Source organism: Peromyscus maniculatus, chromosome 18, assembly GCF_049852395.1.
Source record: "Peromyscus maniculatus bairdii isolate BWxNUB_F1_BW_parent chromosome 18, HU_Pman_BW_mat_3.1, whole genome shotgun sequence".
NCBI classification, from domain to species: Eukaryota; Metazoa; Chordata; class Mammalia; order Rodentia; family Cricetidae; genus Peromyscus; species Peromyscus maniculatus.
The window spans coordinates 15096445-15111900 of NC_134869.1; the positions used below are offsets into that span (position 1 = coordinate 15096445).

General features: G+C 41.3%; 1 protein-coding gene across 2 annotated transcripts in view; it reads left to right on the top strand.

Moving 5' to 3' along the window:
• Nucleotides 1-15456, top strand: part of Bltp3b (bridge-like lipid transfer protein family member 3B) — a 74978-nt gene that overhangs the window by 7112 nt on the left and 52410 nt on the right. Inside the window, exon 2 of one of the 2 annotated variants that reach the window (XM_015998449.3) lies at nt 2864-3007. The exons of the other annotated variant lie outside the window; for it this stretch is intronic. The gene's annotated coding sequence lies outside the window, so the exon portion shown is untranslated. The remainder of the gene's footprint in view (nt 1-2863; nt 3008-15456) is intronic. 2 annotated transcript variants of the gene reach the window in all.

The window sequence follows — 15456 nt, forward strand, 5'->3', positions numbered from 1 at the left end:
TGTGCACAGAGCCTGGAGATCTATCCAGGCTCCATGTCTGAAAGGGGGAGGGAGGCATGGTACATGCCTATAATCCTAGTATGTGTAATATGGAGAAGGAAATTCAGGAAGTTCAAGGTCATTCTTTGCTACATTGTGGGTTGGAGGCCAGCATAGGCCAGGTAGAAGATGAAGGCTCTCATACCCGATCCTCTGGAAGAGCAGCCAATGCTCTTCACCACCGAGCCATCTTCTGCAAGTTTCAGGCTTTATTTCTATTATTAGTGGGACAAAGTTTCCCTGTATCCAGTATCAGGGTGGGAACTGGTAATGACTGGCTTTTACAGCGAAGTGAGTTTGGAAACCAGTGGCGGGTTTGCAGCCACGGGTCACCTTGGCAGCCATGTGAGGAACAGGACAAGAGAAAAAACAAAAAGCCAAGGAAGATAGTTAACTCTTCAGGTTAAAAAATCCAAACCAAAATAAACCAAAACAAAAACATTAGTAAGGTAGATAGATGCCTTGGAGCTGCTGAGAGTCAGTTTCTGGATGTACTTGGAAGGTGGAGCCAGCATTGACCGTCGGATAAGATGTGGATTAAGAGAGGAGAGCAGTAAAGGATACCACTGACAAGGTGGAGTTGTCATTAACTAAACTGGAGATGACTGCTGGGGAGCAGGGTATCAGAGATCGGTTTGAATGGGTTGATTTATCAGTGTTCGTTATGAAATGGGATGCCTCCATGCCTTTTTTATTGATGACCTGATTTAGATGCAGCGGTTTAGTCTGGGAATAACAGCGGCACTATTTTTGTGTGGTTATCTTTTAGTTTATGCATAGATGATTATTACAGGACGAATTGGAGTTGAGGTTTGTTGAGGCCATCCATTTGGCTTGTGATTCCCCCCACCCAAATCTGTCACCTCTCTTCTGCTTCCTGAAACTAGTGTCTACATCCCTTTAGGAAAGATCATCTTTGCTCAGGCTTCATTTTACAAACATATTTCCTGTGGGCAGTTTTAATGAAGCTAGTCTTTCCTGATGTTCATTTTAAGACTTGTTTGGTCACACACACACACACACACACACACACACACACACACACACACACACACACACACGCTCTTGCTGTTGTTGTTGTTGTTGTATCTGTGGTTTGCATTCTCCGTATGGGCAGAATACCTGATGTTCAAAGCCAGTGACTGTGATTGTGTTGTCCTCGTTGCTTCTTTAGCTTCTGTGGCAGAGATGGGATGTAACCGTTGTCTAGAAACACATTTAATAGGCTGGAGAAATGAATTTATACAAGGGGATGGAGATGGCTCAGCAGTTAAGAGCACCTGCTGTTCATACAGAGGAACTCTTTTTGGTTCCCAGCACCCATAGTGGGTCTCTGCTATCTTTAATCCAGTTCGAGGGGATCTGGCGCCCTCTTCTGGCCTCTATAGGTACCAGATAATCATGTGGTGCCTATACATGCAGGCAACACACACACAGAAAGTTAAACTAGTTAAATTTTTAAGTTAGACTGCTTTGGCTTCTGTAAAGCACATAGGATATAAATTACTTGTTCTCAATACCTTTTTGGTAGTTTTAAAAATTTGACTTGACATTCAAAGAATATATATTAAAATTTTGTGAATAATACATTGGTTCTCTAACATACTTTATTTTTTAATATTTTGAGATTCTATTTATTTTTATGTTTATGAATTTTTTGCCTGCATGTATGCCTGTGCACCACATACCTGAAGTGTTCCTGGAGGTCAGAAGAGGGTGTCAGATTCCCCAGAACTGGAGTTACAGAGACTTGTGAACCACTGTGTAGGTAGTGATGGGAATCGAACCTGGGTCCTCTGTAAGAGCAGCTAGTGATGTGTCTCTCCAGACTCTGTATACAGATATAGCCCATCACTGGAACACTCTCTGGTTTATGAGTTATTTCTTCTTTTCTCTCTCTTCCTCCCTCTGCCTTCCTTTCTTCTTCACTTTAGAAGCAGGGTCCAGTACCATACCTTAGGCTGGCCTGGGACTCACTCTGTAGCCCAGACTGGTCTTGAGCCCAAACAGCAGTTCACCTGCGTCTGCCTCCTGAGTACTGGCAGTAGGGATGTGTGCCACCATACCAGGCTGGCTTATTTTTCACAGGTAACATTATGCTTCAATGTTCTCTGAAACAAAAACTACAAATTTCATTGGTTTGGGCAGTTAAACTGATGTGGTAATTTGTATTTGTAGGTTGCTTGTTTTTGTTTTTAAACATTTATTTATTTATTATGTATACATCATGTATGACTGCATTTTTTTAGAATGTCTGAATTTATTTAATGTTAAGTTGTTCAACCTTTATATAACCTTTATGTGACATAGCTATCTCATTTTTATTAGTGTTTTTATATGTGCTAGAGGCCAACCTGTTCTACAGAGCAAGTTCCAGGACAGGCTCCAAAGTTATACAGAGAAACCCTGTCTCAAAAAAACCAAAACCAAACAAATAAATACAAATGGATATAGCCTGGCATGGTGGGGCGTGCCTTTAATCCTGGCACTTAGGAGGCAGAGGGAGGAGGATCTCCGTGAGTTCGAGGTCAGCCTGGTCTACAAATCAAGTTCCAGGATAGCAAGGACTTTTAAACAGAGAAACTCTGTTTCCGAAAAAGACAATGGATACAACACAGTAGAGTAACTGCAGTGGTAGAGAGGATGAGGAATTCCTGTGTAGTTAATTTGTTTTCAAATGTAAGCAGTGTCTGCCTGTAAGTAATCTGGTGTGAGATACAACTGTGTTTTTGTAAGCACATCACAGCTGAATATTTCACTCCTCTCCTCTTCCTTCCCTTAAACTTGCCCCCTTCTGTGTCCCCTGTGTCCCCATTCCCTACAGCGTCCCCTGCTGGCTGTGGTGGAGATTGGTGCGCTGTGAATTGCACAATCACCTAAGTGAGCACCAGAAGCGTCTAGGACACCCTGGCAGCTGACTGCTTGCTTTCACCAGGACTAGGGACCTTTGTCTGAATTTCCTGCCCAGGTAATGCTTCTCTTCCCCAGTTTTGTTTTCCTTTCTATAAGCACGGATGGTGCCCCACATAAAGATCATTTCATTTTGTCAAACTAGGTAGTTACACATTCATGTAAATCCTCTTTTAGAATGCCTTTTTTTTTTTTTTAATTTACATGGTTTGGCAACTCAGAAAGTTGTAACCATCCTTTTCCGATGTTGCAGAAGGCAGTTTTATAATTTACAGCCAGCTGTTTTGCAATAGGCATTGGCATTCGATGTTTTAATGGGTATGTATGGCTCCCCAGTCTAATGGGATTACTGAGGTGTGAAGACCTTTTGTTAATCATACAAATGTTTTGATAACTTCTCATTCTTCACTGAAGGCCTTAAGAGTTTGTGTTTAGTATTAATTGTGACCTTTAGCATTTAAGTAAAGAGTCCGTAATTGTGGAAGCGGAATCAGTTTGCAGTTTTGCAGCCTTTTCCCTGTTCTGTTCTTACCTTCCGTGTCTCTTTGGAAGATCGTTATCGGTGGAGGGCTGTGGCACTTGCACATAGCGGCAGCTAATGGGACACTCAGACACTCGGATAAAAGGACTGCGGAGTCAGGAGGTGAAGGCCAGCCGGGGCAGTGTGTGTGGACACAGGCACATCAGGTCCAAACAAGACACAAAGTCACTTCAGTGAAGCTGTCGACCTCACCGCATAGCTGCCCGAGGAGAATGGGCAGTTAGTAAGCTTGTCTCCGTTCGCTATTGAGCAGTGATTTTGGGACCACGGCCTGGCCGGTTCACCATTCTTGCCCATCTTGACTCCATGTAGGCATTTTGGAATCTGGATCACACTGCAAAATGCCAAACTTTTAGACACTTTTGAAATTCATTTAAGTGTCTTGGTAATTAAGATTTTTTTTGTTGGCATTCAAGGATGATTCTGATTTTATATATACATCCAGTAAATCATCTGGGACAGGTGCACATGAAATATAGTCATAATCACAATCCATTGCATTTTCTCCCTTGCACCTCTTTAACAAATATTGGCTCCTCCGGTCAGTGCTTATCTTATCGGAGATGAGGCATTATGATTGTATTCTAGTCTTTTGATTTTTGCTAAGATGTATTTATTTTATGTGTATGGGTGTTTTGCTTACATGCTATTGCTTGTCTGTGAACCATGTGGGTGCCTGGTGCCCATGGAAGCCAGAAAAGAGCATCACATCTCCAGGAACTGGACTCACAGAGGGTTCTGAGCAGCCACGTGGGTGCGGGCAATAAACCAGCAGTGCTCTTAACTGTTGAGCCTCTCTCCAGAACTGTAGTGTAGGTTTAAACCATTTTGTGTGTCATTATTTGGGTTATTTCCAGGTTTAATTCTTTTTTATTTACCTCCCTATGCTTTTCTGTTCTTCCCAGGCCTGAGAATGGACCCTAGGACCAAGTACATGCTAAGCTTTGCCAGTAAGCTGTATCCCCAGCCCTTGAAAGTTTTTGTTTTTGAGACAAGGTCTCACCAAGTTTTCCAGACAGACAGGCCTTGAACTGACTTTGCATCCTAGGCACATCTTGAATTTGTGTAGCCTCTTGGGGAGCTGGATTGCAGGCTTGTGCCACCAGACACATTTGAATCAGTCCTGATTCCTTTTTATTAAATGGTCCTCACATTTACAAGTATTTATTTATTATATTGTATGTGATGTTCTTCCTGTGTGTATGGATGTAAACTCTGTGACTGTGTTCCCAGAAGAGGCAGTTGGTCCCTGGGATAGCGTTAAGACCGTTTGGGCTGTCACGTAGGTACAGAGGACTGGATCTGGGGCCTCTGCAGGAACAGCAAGTGCTCTGAACCACTGAGCCATCTCTCCAGGCTCTCTCTCCAGTTTGTCCTCTTGTTCTGAAGTTAAGACTTGGAGACTATTTGGCACACATTTGAATATCTGCTCTCACTCTCCAGATCTAATTATCAGGGTTTTTTTTTGCAACCAAATGTTTTCATTTCCTTCTAGTTTTACAGTTCTTTATTCTATCCTTAGCACTATTTACCAGAGCTGTTTCAAATGCTAATTTACTTAATTTCTTGCTAACTCTTTTGATGGTTCACGTTGAAGTTTTTTTAAAAAAAGCTTGTGTATAACAGATTTTTTTTTCCCCCAAAGAATTTTTTTTTTTTGAAACAGGGTCTGTCTATTTAGCCCTTAGTATCCTGGAACTCATTTTGCAGACCAGGCTGGCCTCAAACTCACAGAGATCCACCTGCCTCTGCCGCCTGAGTGCTTGGGATTAAAGGCCTCAAAGAATTCTGAAGATTGAACTTCAGTTCATAAAGTTGACGGGAGTTGACTTGTATTGACAATGGGACCGAGAGTCAAGTCACATTGAAAGACCCCCGCTCCATTATGAGGACATGGGGCTTTGGGCCAATGAAATGCTCCCCCCCCCCCATAACTTAGCCTAAGAAACGCCATTCTAAAGGATTCAGAAAAACAGGAGTTCACAGCCGTAGCCAGCCACCCGGCCTTGACAGAGATAGCTATGGCCAGCCTTGAGAGAGATAACTGTGGTCGGCGGCCTTGAGAGAAAGACAGTTGAGTCGAATCAGGATATTTTATGGCTGGCCCCCTGGCCTTGAGGAATAAGCAGCTGGCCTGGACAAGGCCAAATCAGTCACACACATACGACCCCAAGTTCACCCTGGCCTTCTTTAAAACAACCAATAGGGACCCTGTAACTATGCTTCTCGCTTCTGTAACCGCGCCTCTGCCCCTGGGATCCCATAAAAAGTCCCCCTTGCCCTAGAAAGGTGCGCAAGTCCTCCAAGAGACTTCGCCCCAGGTACCTGGTCTAAATAAACCCTCTTGCTTTTGCATCTGATCTGTGGTTTCGGTGTGTTCCTTGGGTTTGGGGTCTCTCCCGGAGGAAGATCTCAGCCGGGGGTCTTTCAACATGTCCTTTTTATTTTGACTCCTCCCCCTCCTGGACTGAGCCACAGTCAGTGTCCTTGAGGACATGAGAACCCTGACTCATGAAAGAGTCCTTCCTGTGTGTTTTTCCTCAAGGCATACCAATTCTTTCCGATGAAATGCCTTACACTATAGTATGATGTTCTGTGTTATAATACATCTGCTGATGGTCGCTATGTATATGACATGTCATAAACCTTGAACACACTGCTGCGTCTGTCTGAATGTCGTCTGTCTTTTTCTAGGCAGAAACTTTCTCTGAAAGCATATCTGTGGGGGTGCTTTCCTAAAGTTGTCTTGTTCTGTTTTTCGAGACAAGATTTCTCTATGTAGCCCTGCTGCCCTGGAACTTGCTTTGTAGACCAGGCTGGCCTCGAACTCACAGAGATCTGCCTGCCTCTGCCTCCCTGTAGTGGCATGCACTTTAATCCCAGGACTCAGGAGGCAGGCATCCTACCTCCTTTTTATCCTGTTTCTTTTGTGTGGTAGCATTGCATGCACTAGGGGCTCTTCTCTAATAATAAGCAGTGACTATATCTCGTTGTTCAAGTTTCTGCAGAGCCATGAAGGAGAAGTGTGGGGTTTTGCCACACCTGACATTTCAGCAGTCTAGATACCCAGATTTTAATCAATGGTCTGTCTATTTTTAATGTTAGAAACATCTTCCTATTTTTTGAAAAAAAAAAAATCATGCAGGCAGAACAGGATGTATCGGTGCATAGAACACAGCTTGCCGGAGGCCACTAAGAACATACAGCAGATGACAGCTGATAGTCAACAGGTCGACCCGCCAGATGACTGACTCTCTGATAGGGAGCCCCGCTAGGCAAAGTCCCTGTGGTCACTGGCTGTGGAAACTGGTTGTTTCTGTCTGTAACTTTCTCACATGCTTCCACGATTCCTCCCTAAAAAGAGCAACTGTGGGCTTCTTTCCACAGGCCATTGGTGGTGGGTTTACATGGTCCTTGGGCCCCCAATGTCTTCTGTGCTTCAAGTGCTTACACTGAAAAACTGGCTATTCACAATTGTTTGATTTCCCTACCATTTACAAAATTAGCCATGCCGAGCAGACACTCTGAATTGAGATTAAACAACAAAGTAGAGAGACATTTTCTTCTGTGGTGCAGCCACTGGTAAGGTGCCATGCTCTTGTAGACAGCCTTTCCCCGTGCTCCCATAGGCAGTAGACACACACACACACACACACACACACACACACACACACACACACACGTAAGGATTGTAAAAATATGCTTTGGAATGGGAAGGAAGGAAACAACTACCTTGAGACGAGAGTGCTGGTGTGCAGGGGTCAGGCTCACAGGACAGGGCGTGGCTCCGGGGAAGGACAGCGTGGGTGACTCTAAAGGAGAAGAGCCTCATTTGTTTCTCAGTTTCAGTTGGAGGGAACTTAATGGCTGGATAGTGCATTTTATGGACTGTGAAAAGATGTGGTTATTTGTAGATTAAGAATTTAATGCTCTTAGATGAATAATCTGCCAGTCTATCAGTTTTAGAAAAGTCATTCCAAAAGTATCCTTTCTTGTTGACTTTCAAATGTGGTATTGTAAGCCAGGTGTGGAGGCACTAGGGAGGCAGAGGCAGGTAGATCTGTGAGTTCAAGGCCAGCCTGGTCTACGAAGAGAGTTCTAGGCCTGCCAGGGCTATGTAGTGAGACCCCGTCTTAAGACGAAACAAAAAGACCAATGGTTTAAAGGAACTTTATCTTTCTAGAAATGGTGTTAGGAATACAGTGAGGCGTGAGCTTATATAGCGATGATACCTTGATATGTCTGCATATGTAATGCTTTGTGTGTTTGTGCTAGGGTATCAAACTCGGGTAAGAGTTGATAAACTTGTTGGGTAAGAGCTCTGCCATGGAGCTGCATCCTCGGCTCTGTGTTGAGTTTGAGCCTTGAAAAGACAAGCAGCCTTGAGATTCTAACTAATGATTGTGTTTTTGTGCTCATTTTTTTAAGGTTTTTTTGTGTGTCCAGCTTTGGAGAGTTGAGAATATTGAAAAGAATCATTTTGAAGACTTCTGTTCTAAAATGTTGATTTGTTGTCTTCTTAGTCACAATTGTTATCTGTTGCAGGAATCTTAAAAGTTCTTATTAATAAAATCAAACCCAAGGCCAGTTATTGGGGTGAATACTGGAAGGTCAGAGAGACAGAACAAGCCACAGCTATCTCCCCTCACCAGTTTCTCAGCTGGTCCTGTTTCCTCAGACTGGAAGCCTCTGTGTCCTCATCCCAATGGCTCTCAGCTGAACTGCTGCTGCTTGAAAGCCTGAAGCTTAACCAGCTACATGCTTAACCAGCCAAAATGCTTCTAGTTTCTGGTCCTCATGCCTTATATATCTTTCTGCTTTCTGCCACCACTCCCTGGGATTAAAGGCTGGCTTTCTGGGATTAAAGGCGTGTGTCACCATGCTTGGCTGTTTCCAAAGTGGCCTTGAACTCACAGAGATCCAGAGGGATTTCTGTCTCTGGAATGCTAGGATTAAAGGCGTGTGCTACCACTGCCTAACTAGTGGCTTGTCTGTTCTCTGACCCCAGATAAGTTTATTAAGGTACACAATATTTTGGGGAACACAATACCACCACAGTTATCAGTCAGTTTGATCCTGAAGTAGTGTATCAGTTGGTGTTTCAGGAGGAAAGAACAGAACAGAACATGTTAGTGCTGTATCAACTCTAGATGAACTTGCTTGTAATTAAAGATGCATTTCAAAGTGTTTTAATGTGAACCCATGTTTGTGGTGCTTCTTAGAAAAGAGTGGTGGGCAGTCACTCAATATGTATTTACTTATTAATAACAAATTCTAAAAATACATCAAAAATAAAATAACAAATTTGAAGTGATTTTACTCATTTTTAGAAAAAGGGTCTCACTATATAGTCCTTGCTGACCTGGAACTCACTCTGTAGACCAGGCTGGCCTTAGACTCAGATCTGCCTGCCTCTCCCTCCCAAGTGTGTGCCACTGCACCCATCTAGTTTTGTTTTCTGTGTGGCTAAACTTTATCATTTCTCAGTGCGGTGGTTATTTACCTTTCTGTGTAAAAACCCGTGAATATATGGACCCCGTCTAAGAACTGCAGTTCGGATACCTACCAGAAAAAATGTTTAATTCAACAGTTTAACATGTATTGTTAAATTCTCTGTGAAATCTACACTTTCATGCTGTACTGTGAAATACAGTCACATACAAATGCTTGCTTGTAATTACAGCTGTTATTTGGTAACATATTTTCAAGATGCAAATGAGCTCTTTAGAAGAATAGTGCAGGTGTGTGATTAAGAATACACACAACAGTCCGAAGCATGCTTTATGAGCATTTAGAATAGTTAAATGCATATTTACTGCTGGGATCTGAAAACAGTGTCTTGGATGGGAGAAGTTGACACAAAGAAAGGAAGGTGGGCTGTGAGAAGAGGGTATGTAAGCTTATGCTGTCAGAAGAGGGTATGCAAGCTTATGTATGCTGTGAGAAGAGGGTATGTAAGCTTATGCTGTGAGAAGAGGGTATGTAAGCTTATGTATGCTGTCAGAAGAGGGTATGTAAGCTTATGTATGCTGTGAGAAGAGGGTATGTAAGCTTATGTATGCTGTCAGAAGAGGGTATGTAAGCTTGTGTATGCTGTGAGAAGAGGGTATGCAAGCTTATGCTGTGAGGAGAGGGTATGTAAGCTTATGTATGCTGTGAGAAGAGGGTATGTAAGCTTATGTATGCTGTGAGAAGAGGGTATGTAAGCTTATGTATGCTGTGAGAAGAGGGTATGTAAGCTTATGTATGCTGTGAGAAGAGGGTATGTAAGCTTATGTATGCTGTGAGAAGAGGGTATGCAAGCTTATGCTGTGAGAAGAGGGTATGCAAGCTTATGCTGTGAGAAGAGGGTATGTAAGCTTATGTATGCTGTGAGAAGAGGGTATGCAAGCTTATGTTCTATGATTCTTTGCTTTGCTTTTTTTTTTTGTTTGAGAGGCTGGCCTCAAACTTACTATATAGCTCAGGCTAGCCTTGCACATCTGCTCCTTCTGTTTCCATCTCCTAAGAATTACAGGCATAAGCAGCTAGGTTTAACTCTCTTTTTTTGTCTTTTCTGAGTCAGGGTTTCCCTGTACAGCCTTGCTTGTCCTGGAACTCAATCTGTAGGCCAGGCTGGCCTTGAACTCAAAGCATAGAGCACCGATGCCTTTTAATATTCTTTTTAGGTCTAAAAAGTTATGTTGTACCCTCACACATTAAATTTAACTAAATATGGTTTGTTTCACAAATAACAATCTCACATTGCTTTGACAAATAAACAGCTATATGATATTGGAAGTTTGTTTTGCGTTTGTTCTTATTTTTTATTTTTATTACACTTTTATTCATTTTTGTGTTGTTATGTGCTCCTGGAGGTCAGAGACAACTTGTGGGAGTCGGTTCTCTTCTTTCTTCACATGGGTCCAGGGATTAAACTCAAGTTGTCAAGTGTGGGGCAGGCGCCTTTACCCGCTGAGCCCTCTCACCAGTTCGTTTCGTGTTTGAGACTAAGTCTTCCTGTTTAGGCCATCTCTGCATTCTTCATCCTGCGCCTTAGCCTTTCCAATGCTGAGGTTACAGGCTAATGCCACCCCAGAGAGCTTTCTTTTTATGATGAAACTATAAAACCAATTTGATGAAAATGGGTATAGATATGGTGTGGTGTCAGGTATAAGAATGTGTGTCTTCCAAGTTACAGTGTATTGCATGAAGCCTAAATCATTTGTAAAAAAAAAGTATGGTAAATTTTTATGTAATCTGTGTGGTGTTCATGTTCTTATTCAAGCCATATCACAATATTAAGAGCGCTGAAACTCCCTGAGTTACTACGTTAGGCCTATTATAGCATCTCATATGTTCTAACTTGGAAAGTCCTCAGAATCACCTTTCTGAGGAGATGCTGTTATCATTTCCCTTTTACATATAAGGAAACTGAGGCATATGCTAGGTAGTGAGTGGTCTCTTACCTGCCATGTGTTTATGATGTGCTCCCTTAATCAAATGGTTAATCTTTGATTATGTGAAACTTTTCTTTGTTTTCCCTAAATCATTACTTAATGCAGCATTTTAGACATAATTTAGTATTGATTATAAAATGTAATTTAAATAAAATTCATTTGAAGTTTTAATCTAATTAATCTTTTTCAATAAAAAATCGGGAATCAGATATCAGGGTAAGAACCTGAAAGAGAAGCAGTGGAGCATCCTACCTCTTCCATTCCTCCATCCAAAAGGGCTGAGATCCTCTCTCTGCCCGGCCTTACTACTTCCTCTCCTATCTGTCCTGAGTCCTCCAAAACCTCACTGGTTAATTTTGGTGACCTAGTGGCTAGCTCTGCCCTCTGACTCCAAGCAAGCTTTATTATCAGAACGTGATCAAACTACCACACAACATTTCCTCCTTTTTGTCTAAGTAAAAGGGAAGGTTTTAATTAATACAGTAAAACTATATACAATAAGTACAATAGCTATATACAGGCAATAATAACATTAGCAATGTCCAGTCCATTTATATTTGGCAAATTAAGAGAAAATACTCCATTCTTGGTGAGTCCAAAGTGTTGTATCTAAATCACTTTCTATGCTAACTTGTATTACCAACCCCAAACTATCGTTTTATGTTTCTCGACCTTATATATTTTAACCCATTTTGTGACTTTCTTTTCTGAATTTGGTAACAAGGAAAACTAGGCCAGGTGGTGGTGGTGGTGGTGGCGGCGGCGCATGCCTTAATCCCAGCACTCGGGAGGCAGAGCCAGGCAGATCTCTGTTTGAGGCCAGCCTGGGCTACAGAGTGAGATCCAGGAAAGGTGCAAAGTTACACAGTGAAACCCTGTCTCGGAAAACAAAAACAAACAAACAAACCAACAAACAAACCCAAGGAAAAATATGACTATCTAGTTTTCAATTACATCAGCAACCTGAGAAGGATATAATATTGCCTGAGTAAACAGGAAGTGCAGAGCAAACAACTTCCAAAACTAAGAAACAAGAGAAACTGCTGGCTGCAAGGACAGTCACCCAAGGTTCCTCTGTAGTGTTGGGGCATCCATCTTCGGCCTATAGGCCTAGAATGTCCAACAGACTTTTCTGTGAAGCAGGACTTTTAGAGGACTGTCGTGCCTTGTCTTGGCAAAGTTCAGCAGTCACTTTCTTTTGTGTCCTGTTTGTCCAATTTGGACAGCATACTGTCAGTAGTTGATGCAAGGGCAATTTCTAGCCCAGTGGCTAACTTTTGCCACAAAGAAAGTTAACTCCATATGGAGTTTCTTTGATGTCCATCATCTTCTCTGACATAGATTGGTGCTGCCAGGAGCAGACATGTCTCATTGTCATAACAAGCCTTATAAAACATCTTAAATGCCATATTCTGCAGATCTCTGAAGTATTTGAAGATAACCTCTCTATCTAAAATATATCTCTGTTTGATCTTGAAAACATACCTAACATGACTACAAGTTTGATTTTAGTAAGTGACTACTAGCCTGCATTTCTTTATTATCCTAAGTAGTTTGTAATAATTTCCAAAGACTAGAAATTTGCATTACATTGTTAAATGAGCTGCTTAGGTACAATACCTTAGACAAGAGTAGAAAGGTATGTACAGTATGTTCTAACAAAAATAACCTTAAATTTGTATCAGTGTACAAAAATATCTTAAATAAGAGTAGAATCATAAATATAGTATAACAAAAATAACCTTAAATTTGTATCAATATACAAAAATCCATACCAGTGTAAAATATTTAAGACTAGAAGTTGCTTTTTTGGTTTAAAAGTAGATCCAACAATCTACCCTTTTACTCTATCATTTCTATATACCCCCTTTTTCTTTTCAGAATGAGACCTTGAATATAATCTCCTTTGTTCAGCTTTTTTCCTGACCATTACCAATAACAACTTGTAACCAACTCCCCTAAACAAGGACAATTATCCATAACCCACTAAATGACCAAAAACCACTCACCCACCTCTTGGGAATGTTGGTATCATGTTCTTAAAATTACTTCCTGTTGTCTGGGGGTGATGGCATGTTTAGGGGACCCTGAGAAGACTGGGAAAGCTAGCTGTATCATTTGTTGTCCAGTCTCTGTGTAATGGGAAAGTACAGGGCTTGTCTCAAGTCCTGGCTACAGTAGTCTATGAGGCTGGATCATCTTAGCAAGCCGCCTTGAAATTGTCCTGAGCAGTTTGTAGTTCAAAGCTGATCTTTGGGTGGTGTTTGTCAGCTTAGTGGCATTACCATATTCCAGGTGGAATTGTCATTGTGGGGCCCCATCCTTTTGGAAACTTCAAAGGTTACTGTTAGGCATGGTCATGATTCACTGCAGAAAACTTAAACATTTTAAATGTCATATGCAGCAGACCTTGAAGAGGTTAAAAGACCACAATTTGTTATGTACATCCAGAGTACAAAAACTTACTTCTTAGATACCTGATAGAGACTCAAACCAGAAATCATATACAAGAAGCTAGATAAAGTTTTTCTAGAATTAGTTTTCTGACCATTAATACCATGACATTAAATTTAAAATATATATATTAATTGTATAAATTTTAAGATAATATTTATACCTCAAGAAAAGTTTTAAAGAGTCAAAATAAAACCAAAGAATTATGAGATTAGTGGCAATCGAATAGTTCCTTAATTTTGGTTTCTCTTCTGTTCCATATCAGGTGGCTTTTCTGACATGAGACAGAGATTTTGGATTTAACAAACATTAGTCTGTCTTTCTAAGGATTCCTTTAACAAGCATCCTTGGGTTTAGAGAAGGAGAGAGCCATGCTCCAGTTCTAAAGCCAGCTTTAACTTTTAATTGGACTGGGGCTACAAAAAGACCATTTGCCTTGTATATCTGTAGAGAACAAACATTTGGGAAAATTTATGAAATTTTATCCTGTTGAAAGTGTAATATACCAATAGGCCAATTTACTCTTTTTCTTGGGACATTTTCTCTGGATGATTTGTTGTTTTTCCTTTTCTTTCTTTTTTTGGTTTTTAGAGACAAGGTTTCTCTGTTTAGCTTTGGAGCCTGTCCTGGAACTCACTCTGTAGACCAGGCTGGCCTCGAACTCACAGAGATCCACCTGCCTCTGCCTCCCAAGTGCTGGGATTAAAGGCATATGCCACCACCACCACCCAACTGTTCTTTTTCTTCAGATGCCTCATTTGTCCAGTGGTCTTTAGATTTCTTAGTTGGATGCCTTCATTCTCCTGTCAAGACAAAAACGAAACCCTGCCCCACCCCAACTTTGGGGAGGTTCCTTTTTGGCAGGTTATATCTGATGAATGAAAGGCATTTGTTAGTCTTATAAGTTAGTCTAGATTGAATGGTCATGCTGTTTGTTGAAGTAATGCCTATTGTAATCAAGAGATCTCTCCTGTTCAAATCTAATCTTTATCAATTTTGATGGTATCCATAGCTTTTCTTCTCCTGTGAAACAAAACAAAGCCTCTTCCCCAACGTAATACATATCCTGGTTTCTATTCTGAGGTCAATACATCCTTAAAGTATACAGGTTGATTTAATTCAGCAGTTTTTTTCTATTATCCAATGTCTCTCCACAGCTGTCATTCTGTTTTCATTAGCATTAAAAAATTAAAGTTAATAAAGCATTGTGCAATCTAATCTATCTCTGGGGGTCTTTATTACCCCTTTCTGTTTATTAAGCATATTTTTTAGAGTGTGATTAGATTTTTCTATAACTGCGATTAGAGTTTTCTATAACTGCTTGCCCTGTAGGTTGTGTGGTATACCTGTAATAAGGATCCCAGTTAACTTCTGAATAACCTTGGGGATGCCTATCATCTGGTGGTCGTTCTAGAATGGTAACTGGATAAATTAAGGTTGGGTTGCTCCTCTTCAGTTTCATAATGCAATGGTGTGGTAACTTTTTTAAACTCCTGTGTGTGTGAATATTTTTCTTAGTTCCATTAGCCTGTCTTTCTAAGGATTTTATCTTATCAGTCAATTTTTTATATTTGGCACTGATATCAAATAACCTTTTTAAGGACAAAACAAGAATTACCAAAATGATAATTGACATTATGCCAATCCCAGCTAAGTTGATTATCCCTTCATTTAATTGTTCCATTTTCAAACCATCCATTATGGAACTATATAGAGACCTAACTCTGTGCCTTGTAAAGTTTCCCATTTTTAACATGGAGGAAAAACCCTCTTCTCTCTCTCTCTGTAGCTGATTCCCTGCTTTAAGGATTCCTAGGTGTCTCACCAGGTCTGCTGATGATGACAGGGAAGTGTGAGGCTGGCTGTTGCTGCCTAGCATGTCTGGACAGAGAACATAGGCAGTGCTCAGCCTAGCTGAGGACAGCTGCTGCTGCTAGCACCTAGTTGTGAGCTGAGAGTATGTGGCAGTTGCCCAAGTGGGTGTTGAGGTATGTACCCTAGTGTGGCAGCAGCCTGAGGAGGGGGTCCGGGGAAGCCCACAGCCCATGAGGAAAAGAAGCCAAAAGCCAGCTG